We start from the raw sequence: 7,041 nt of genomic DNA on the forward strand, positions 1-7,041 counted from the left end.
AAAAAAAAAAAAAAGAAAAAAAAAAAAATCAAAAATTACCAACTCAACTCTAGGTGGTTTTGAGTAGATGTGTCCAAAACTTCCGTCTCTCATCCTTCACCATTGAGCATAGAATATCTAAAGATTACAAAGGGAGAATATTACATTGCTTCAGATAATTCATGCTAGCACTTAGTTATGTCTGCATAAAAATATGAAGGCGCTAGCTATACATTTTGAAAACATTGCTTGAAAAGTAACAAACGCAGCCTAAGCACTAGTTGCTTTATTTCTATGATACCAAAACATTTATATTTGACTTTTTTTTTACTGAAATGACAGGTTTTCGCCACTGTAAATAAATATTTGTCTAAATTATTTTGGCATCGAGCAACCCAACATGTTGAAGAAGAGAATGAAAACAATTCCTTGCATAATTTAAAGCAGTTAAAACATGGTTAAAATCATCTAGCAATTGCTCGGTTCATTTAGTTAATTTTCTTACATTCTGCACGTGTAAATGCAGTCATTCTGAAGAAGCTTTGTCATTTATTTAGTTAATTTAATCAAGTAAGCCATTAGCTGCACTTAGTGAATAAAGTCCCAGACCTATTTTTTTTTATAATGGTTTTCTTGACTTTTGATTGCATTAAATGCATAGTTAACAATATTCCCCTTTCTATTGGGTAGACAAAATCTTAATGAGCGATAAAGCATCTCTTTTTGTGGGCTTAAAGCAAGTTTTAATCGTAACCTTACCTGAGTTAAATGTTAACATTTTGGTTAGTAGTCAGGTTCACAATAATGAAATGTTACTGTAATTCCATGGTATTATGTGGCCACACTTAGACCAAAGAGTTGCTAAAATTAACTAAAAATGCCTAGTTGCCTGACCTTTAATAAGCTGAAGTCTCACTTTTAATTATATTGGTTGAAAGTTCCTAACTTAACTGATGTGATAAGAATTGAAAGCTAGAGAAGCTGCCTTATTTTATTATTTGTAATAATGCCTATTGTTTGAATGATGAAAAATGTCTAAGAGTTCTTATGAAATCTTGAATGTCATGAAAACAACAGCCTCATCTAGCTCTGAGCCCATTGGCTTGTGTTGCTGGATGATCACCAGCAAGGTTTAATTTTAAACTTGGTAACACAAAATAGTAACTAGAAAGCAGTTTGTTTCGTTTTTTTCTTAGTGAAATTATGATGGAAAACTGTTCACCTGGGAAAATCCAAATTCATATCATAAACATAATGCTGCTTATAAGGAGTACTAATGATATACTTTATGAATTTTAATTTCTGTTTGGAAGTCAGCAAGTGTGCGTTCTATAAATGTAAACCATCTGTTGGCACCTCCTAAAAGACTAGATTTCAGTCCATCCCAACATGAATTATTTATTTTGATGGATTTCTTTCCTAAGCAAATTCAAGGAAGGGTGTGTGTGTGTGTGTGTGTGTGTGTGTGTGTGTTTTAATCTGTTTTTAATCTGCAATAAAGTTTCAAAGTCAGGACATGCATATTTGCCAACCAAGAAGATAAAAGTGCTCAACAATTTAAAATGTATTTATTTTACATAATAAGATTCTTGTGAAATTAAGGCACACCATTTAACATTAGATCAAAGGTGAAAAGAGAAATAGGAGGAAACAATTTAAAATTTCTTTAATATTAATGTTCCAGTGACAATATCAGAAATTCCTATTACTTACCAAAAGAGAGAAACCCATAGCTTTCCATTGACAGTATTAGGTGCTCCAGAGTTATAAGGCAAATGCAATGACAATGAACAGTTTAAATGTATTCACTTAACTAGATGAACATTGACTGTATTTTGAACAAATACAAAAAAATCTTATTGGGGTTAACTTAACAGACCTTGTTACATTGCCAATATTGCATTTTTTTAAAAAATAATTCTTGTTGATAAATATGTAAAATAGCCCCTTATATGTCAAAGATTACTGAACATAGTTGTACTTTTTTGAGTTTGCATTTAACTTTTTTCTTTCAATGAAAATTTTCATTAGGTAGGACAAGAGATTGTCAATGCACATTAGTGAATCTGTACCCTATTCAAGGTAGGAAGGAGATGTCCAGGGGATTTCTCAAGGTAGGAAGGGTGTCCAAGGGATTTCTGAAACCACATTCAACAGGGAATGGTATAGAGTTCAAGAGAAAAAAACCTTGTGCTATAACATAGTTGCTTCAAACCTGTTGAACAAATGTCATAGACAAATACATAAGACATGTACGTTACAAATTAGCAGGACTGGAATCAGGTTTTAAGAATCAAAAATTTCTTGGTTTAAAATAAATGCCTCCCGATAATAATTTAAAAGCTGCAGATTTTCCTAGGGCTAATAACATTTCTTCTAGAGAGGTGGATCCTGGTTGAAGCAACACACCCTAGAGCTACAGATCCTTTTTTCATTCCTTATAGGGTCATTATTCCATTTTGTAACATGGGCAAATTAAATCAACTGTGAAAGGTCTGTTCCTCTTTGTACCAAACACCAAGTTTCTGCTGTACATAGACTTGATTGTGCTTATGTGTATTTCCACAACACATGCTGCTATTGGTGAGCTACAGCTGCAGTTGCCATCTCTGGGTTGTTCCCTCCCATCTCTTTCACCCTCCAGCAATTTTTGTTCTCTTCCATTCAGGCAGATTTGAACTGATTAAATGTTCTTGGATTATGCAAGGAAGCTATAGGACAAAGTGTCCTGTTGCATTTCACCCTAATTTCAGCAGTCTGTAAATTGTATCTGTTGTCTTTGAAAATATATCTTTAATTACTCCTCTGGGCAACAAGTCTAAAATGTATTTAATTCAGACTTTTTATTGATTCTTGACTCTGAAAAAAATCTTAAGGCCCCAACAAAAAGAATCTGTATTCCTCTTCTTATCCAAAGTACCTTCACCAAGCACGGTCTTCCTATCCCTAACACAAACACGAAGTCTTCTTGTTCTGGGTGCCCATGAAAAATTAAGCTCAACCAAGTATATCAAGGAAATGATATCTAACATAAAATCTTATTGGTTTTCAAAGACGTGAATGTTGAACAGGATTTATTAATATAAAGCCTTTTCACAAAGTTCTCTTACTCTTATGCATGTCAACTTATACTCGTCATGGTCCTTTGGTTTATTTTATTTTTCCTGTTCAGAGACTCTTCCAAATAAAGAATGTCATTATTTTATATTGACATCATTTAAGGTCTGTTTACTAAGATAATAAAAATATATCTTTGTTTTTGTTAAAGGTGGAAATCATTAGTGCAGGCTCAGATAACTTAAATCTTAGACCCAACATGAGTTACTCTTATTATTTAATTAATTAGAAAGGACTCATATTGAGAAAGCAGAGAGCGCAGGACTCATATAAAGAAAGTACTTGCTCCTGGCCCTTGCTTACCCTTGACACACTTTTTTCTTAATGTTTTTCATGATGCTGCTGCTTACCTTGTCTGTTGTAATTTCAATTTTATTTTGTGTCTGTCCACTCCTTCTCTATCTTCACTATGTACATCCTTATAAAAATATCATTCTCTCTCAAACTACTGCAATAACCTCCAGTTTACCTCCCAACATCTACTCTGGCCACTATCACCACAAAAGCCAGAGTAACCTTAAAACACATAAAGCAGATCATTTTATTCTCCCACTTAAAATATTTTTTAAAAAAAATAAAAATGTTACACTTGAAATATTCATAATTTGGAAAATTTAAGACATCAAAATGAAATTAAAATATTAGAATGAAATTAAATGTAAAATGCTATAGATTAAATTTGAGTGTCAGCTCAAATAGTAGAGGGAAAATTATCTAGCTATAATGTAAGTACTAGGAATGAAGAAAGATTGAAAATAATGAGCTAATAAATCAACTTAGAAGGTTAGGAAAATAGAATAAATGCAAAAAATACGCAAGGGTGAAATAATATAAAAAGTAAGAGTAAAAATTGATTTAATAGAAAACAAAGATTTAATAGATAAGCAAATAAAACAAACTGGTTCTTTGAAAGTGTGATAATATAATGGAAAAAACTCTGCTAAGATTTAAAAGGAATGATAAATAAGGAATGAGGAGAATCATAAGAGGACATTATGATAAAGAGATTGAAACAAGAGAATTTCTGGAATATAGAGTTGTTCACAAGCCTCCGAAAGGTCAAGAGAAGAGGGACTGAAATATATGTGCATTATGTCTCGCACTTAGTAGGACCTCCGTGACCTTTGCAGGCACAGATTCAGTGGGGTCAGAGCACATGATCAAAGCTTGAATGCAATTACAGAAGGGTGAATGGCAGGTGAGGAAGTGTAGAAAATAAAGCACAGGTAACTGTGCTAAAAGCTTAGCTATGAAGGGAAGAGAAGGGAAAAAAGCTGGGAGGATAATGCAGTAAAGAAGCAGAGCTTTTTCACAAGCTACAGTGAAGGGATTAGTAGAGAGAGGTAAGTTTGGGAGCTAGAAGTTGGTACCCATAGTGTTATTTTGTGTGTGAAAGTCTTTGGAAAGGGCATTATTTTAGCCTTGTTTTTCACTCTTACCTTCCCAACAGCAGAGAGGTCTTCAAGTAACCTCTGGCTATGCTTCCTGTTTACAGGTCTCTGAAAATATTTCAAGACCTTTTTATGCTTTTTTTTTCTTCCCATTTAGTTAGGGACCAAGGGGGATGCTTCGAGTAGAGTGATATGTCTTTAACTGAATTCTATGTCTTGGGTTTTTGTTTTTGTTTTTTTCCCTGCGGTACGCGGGCCTCTCACTGTTGTGGCCTCTCCCGCTGCGGAGCACAGGCTCCGGATGCACAGGCTCAGCGGCTATGGCTCACGGGCCTAGCTGCTCCGCGGCATGTGGGATCTTCCCAGACCGGGGCACGAACCCATGTCCCCTGCATCGGCAGGACTCCCAACCCTGCGCCACCCAGGAAGCCCTGTGTCTTGGTTTTTGTCATCATAAGAGTATACATGTATTGACTCTGCTGATTGCATTATGTGTAGTAGCAATACACATAATGTAGTAACAAAGGAGAGTGATTAATATTAAAATATTTTAATCATTAAAACACCTCCAATTAAATTATTTTTTCAGGGATAATATGGGAATGTTTTTATCTTTGTTGCAACGTTTATATCTTTCAACAAGACTTTTTCAAGTTTGTTGATTGAAAATAATTCTTAGCCCAGCAATGGGGAACAGCTTTAAGAGAAGGTGAATTTAATTGGTTTAACACAACACTTAGACTTCATCACATTGTCCTCATTACCGTACTCAAACCTCTAATCCGGCAAGAGGGGAAAAAGAAATTGGTTGCCAGAGAGACTTCTGACATAAGAGCATTAAGGATAGAGAAATAGGGAGCTGTAGCTATTTCAGTGGTTAATAATCAATTATTACGAGTAGATAATATGGGCCTTCAAGGAAATGTTAGATAATCCAGTGCTGATAGCCAAGGCCAGACAGCTGGGAGCCAGAGGAAGGTATAGGCCCGAAACTCATGTGTCTGATCTCTGTGCCAAACTTCTTAAAGTTACTCCCAGTTCCTTAGCCCAAAGCAAAACAAAAACAAAAAGCAAAAACATAGAACTTGATTTTAAAAGCTACTGAATGTATTCTTTTCAATTATAATTTGTTACATAGTTTTATAGTAAATTATATGCCATTCTTAGCACAGAAGATGAATTTAGGCATTTTCGGTAGTCTGATAGGCAGTTTGATACAGTGGTTATGAATGTGCCTACAGAAGCTTGATTAGCTGCTTCTGAATTCTGGCTCCTCCACTTACCACCTGTATGATGGTGGGCAAGATTCTTAATGTTTCTGTCCTTCAGTCCCCTCATCCATAAAATGAGATTGGTTTTAAATTCATAACACAAAGCCATTTTCAAGATTAGATGTGGGGCTTCCCTGGTGACGCAGTGGTTGAGAGTCCGCCTGCTGGTGCAGGGGACACAGGTGCGTGCCCCGGTCCAGGAAGATCCCACATGCCGCGGAGCAGCTGGGCCCGTGAACCACGGCCGCTGAACCTGCGTGTCCGGAGCCTGTGCTCCACAACAGGAGAGGCCACAACAGTGAGAGGCCCACGTACCACAAAAAAAAAAAAAGATTAGATGTGAAGTACTTAGAGCACTACCTGTCAAATAATCATCACCCAATAAACATTAGCCATTACACTTAGATTTAATTTTTCTTTTTTTTCACTTTCCAGTTTAATTATTAAATCTGATAATACAGAATTACATGAGATCAGATTTATGTTATAAAACTTTTCACCAGCAATAACATTTTTACTAGCACATATCAATGTCACCCTCTCCTTTGAACTCTTACTATGACATAATCATAAAAATAACATGACATTTATTGAATGCTTACTATGTGCAGGCACTCTGTTAAGTGCTATATATGTATTATCTCATTTAATCTTCATAATACACTCAATATAGGTATTATTAAACCCATTTTACTCATGAGAAAATTAAGGCTCAGAGAAGTTAAGTTGACTTGCTCAGTAAGACAGCTACGAAGTGGTAGAGGCTGTATAGGCAATAGTCAGCCCAGATCTGTCTGACTCCTGATTCCTTTCCCCATCATTTCTTTTTTTTTTTTTTTAACATCTTTATTGGGGTATAATTGCCTTACAATGGTGTGTTAGTTTCTGCTTTATAACAAAGTGAATCAGCTATACATATACATATGTTCCCATATCTCTTCCCTCTTGCGTCTCCCTCCCTCCTACCCTCCCTATCTCACGCCTCCAGGCAGTCTCAAAGCACCGAGCTGATATCCCTGTGCTATGTGGCTGCTTCCCATTAGCTATCTACCTTACATTTGGTAGTGTATATATGTCCATGCCTCTCTCTCGGTTTGTCACAGCTCACCCTTCCCCCTCCCCATATCCTCAAGTCCGTTCTCCAGTAGGTCTGTGTCTTTATCCCTGTCTAGGTTCTTCATGATATTTTTTTCTTAAATTCCATATATATGTGTTAGCATACGGTATTTGTCTTTTTCTTTCTGACTTACTTCACTCTGTATGACAGACTCTAGGTCTATCCA

The 7,041-nt window shown here is 35.7% G+C and overlaps 1 protein-coding gene across 6 annotated transcripts in view; it reads left to right on the forward strand.

The window, feature by feature from the left end:
• The window catches only part of DGKB (diacylglycerol kinase beta), a 639,375-nt gene that overhangs the window by 513,796 nt on the left and 118,538 nt on the right, over window positions 1-7,041 (forward strand). The window lies entirely within an intron of this gene.

This window comes from Neophocaena asiaeorientalis, unplaced genomic scaffold (genome assembly GCF_003031525.2).
Source record: "Neophocaena asiaeorientalis asiaeorientalis breed wild unplaced genomic scaffold, Neophocaena_asiaeorientalis_V1.1 scaffold70, whole genome shotgun sequence".
Taxonomy (NCBI): Eukaryota; Metazoa; Chordata; class Mammalia; order Artiodactyla; family Phocoenidae; genus Neophocaena; species Neophocaena asiaeorientalis.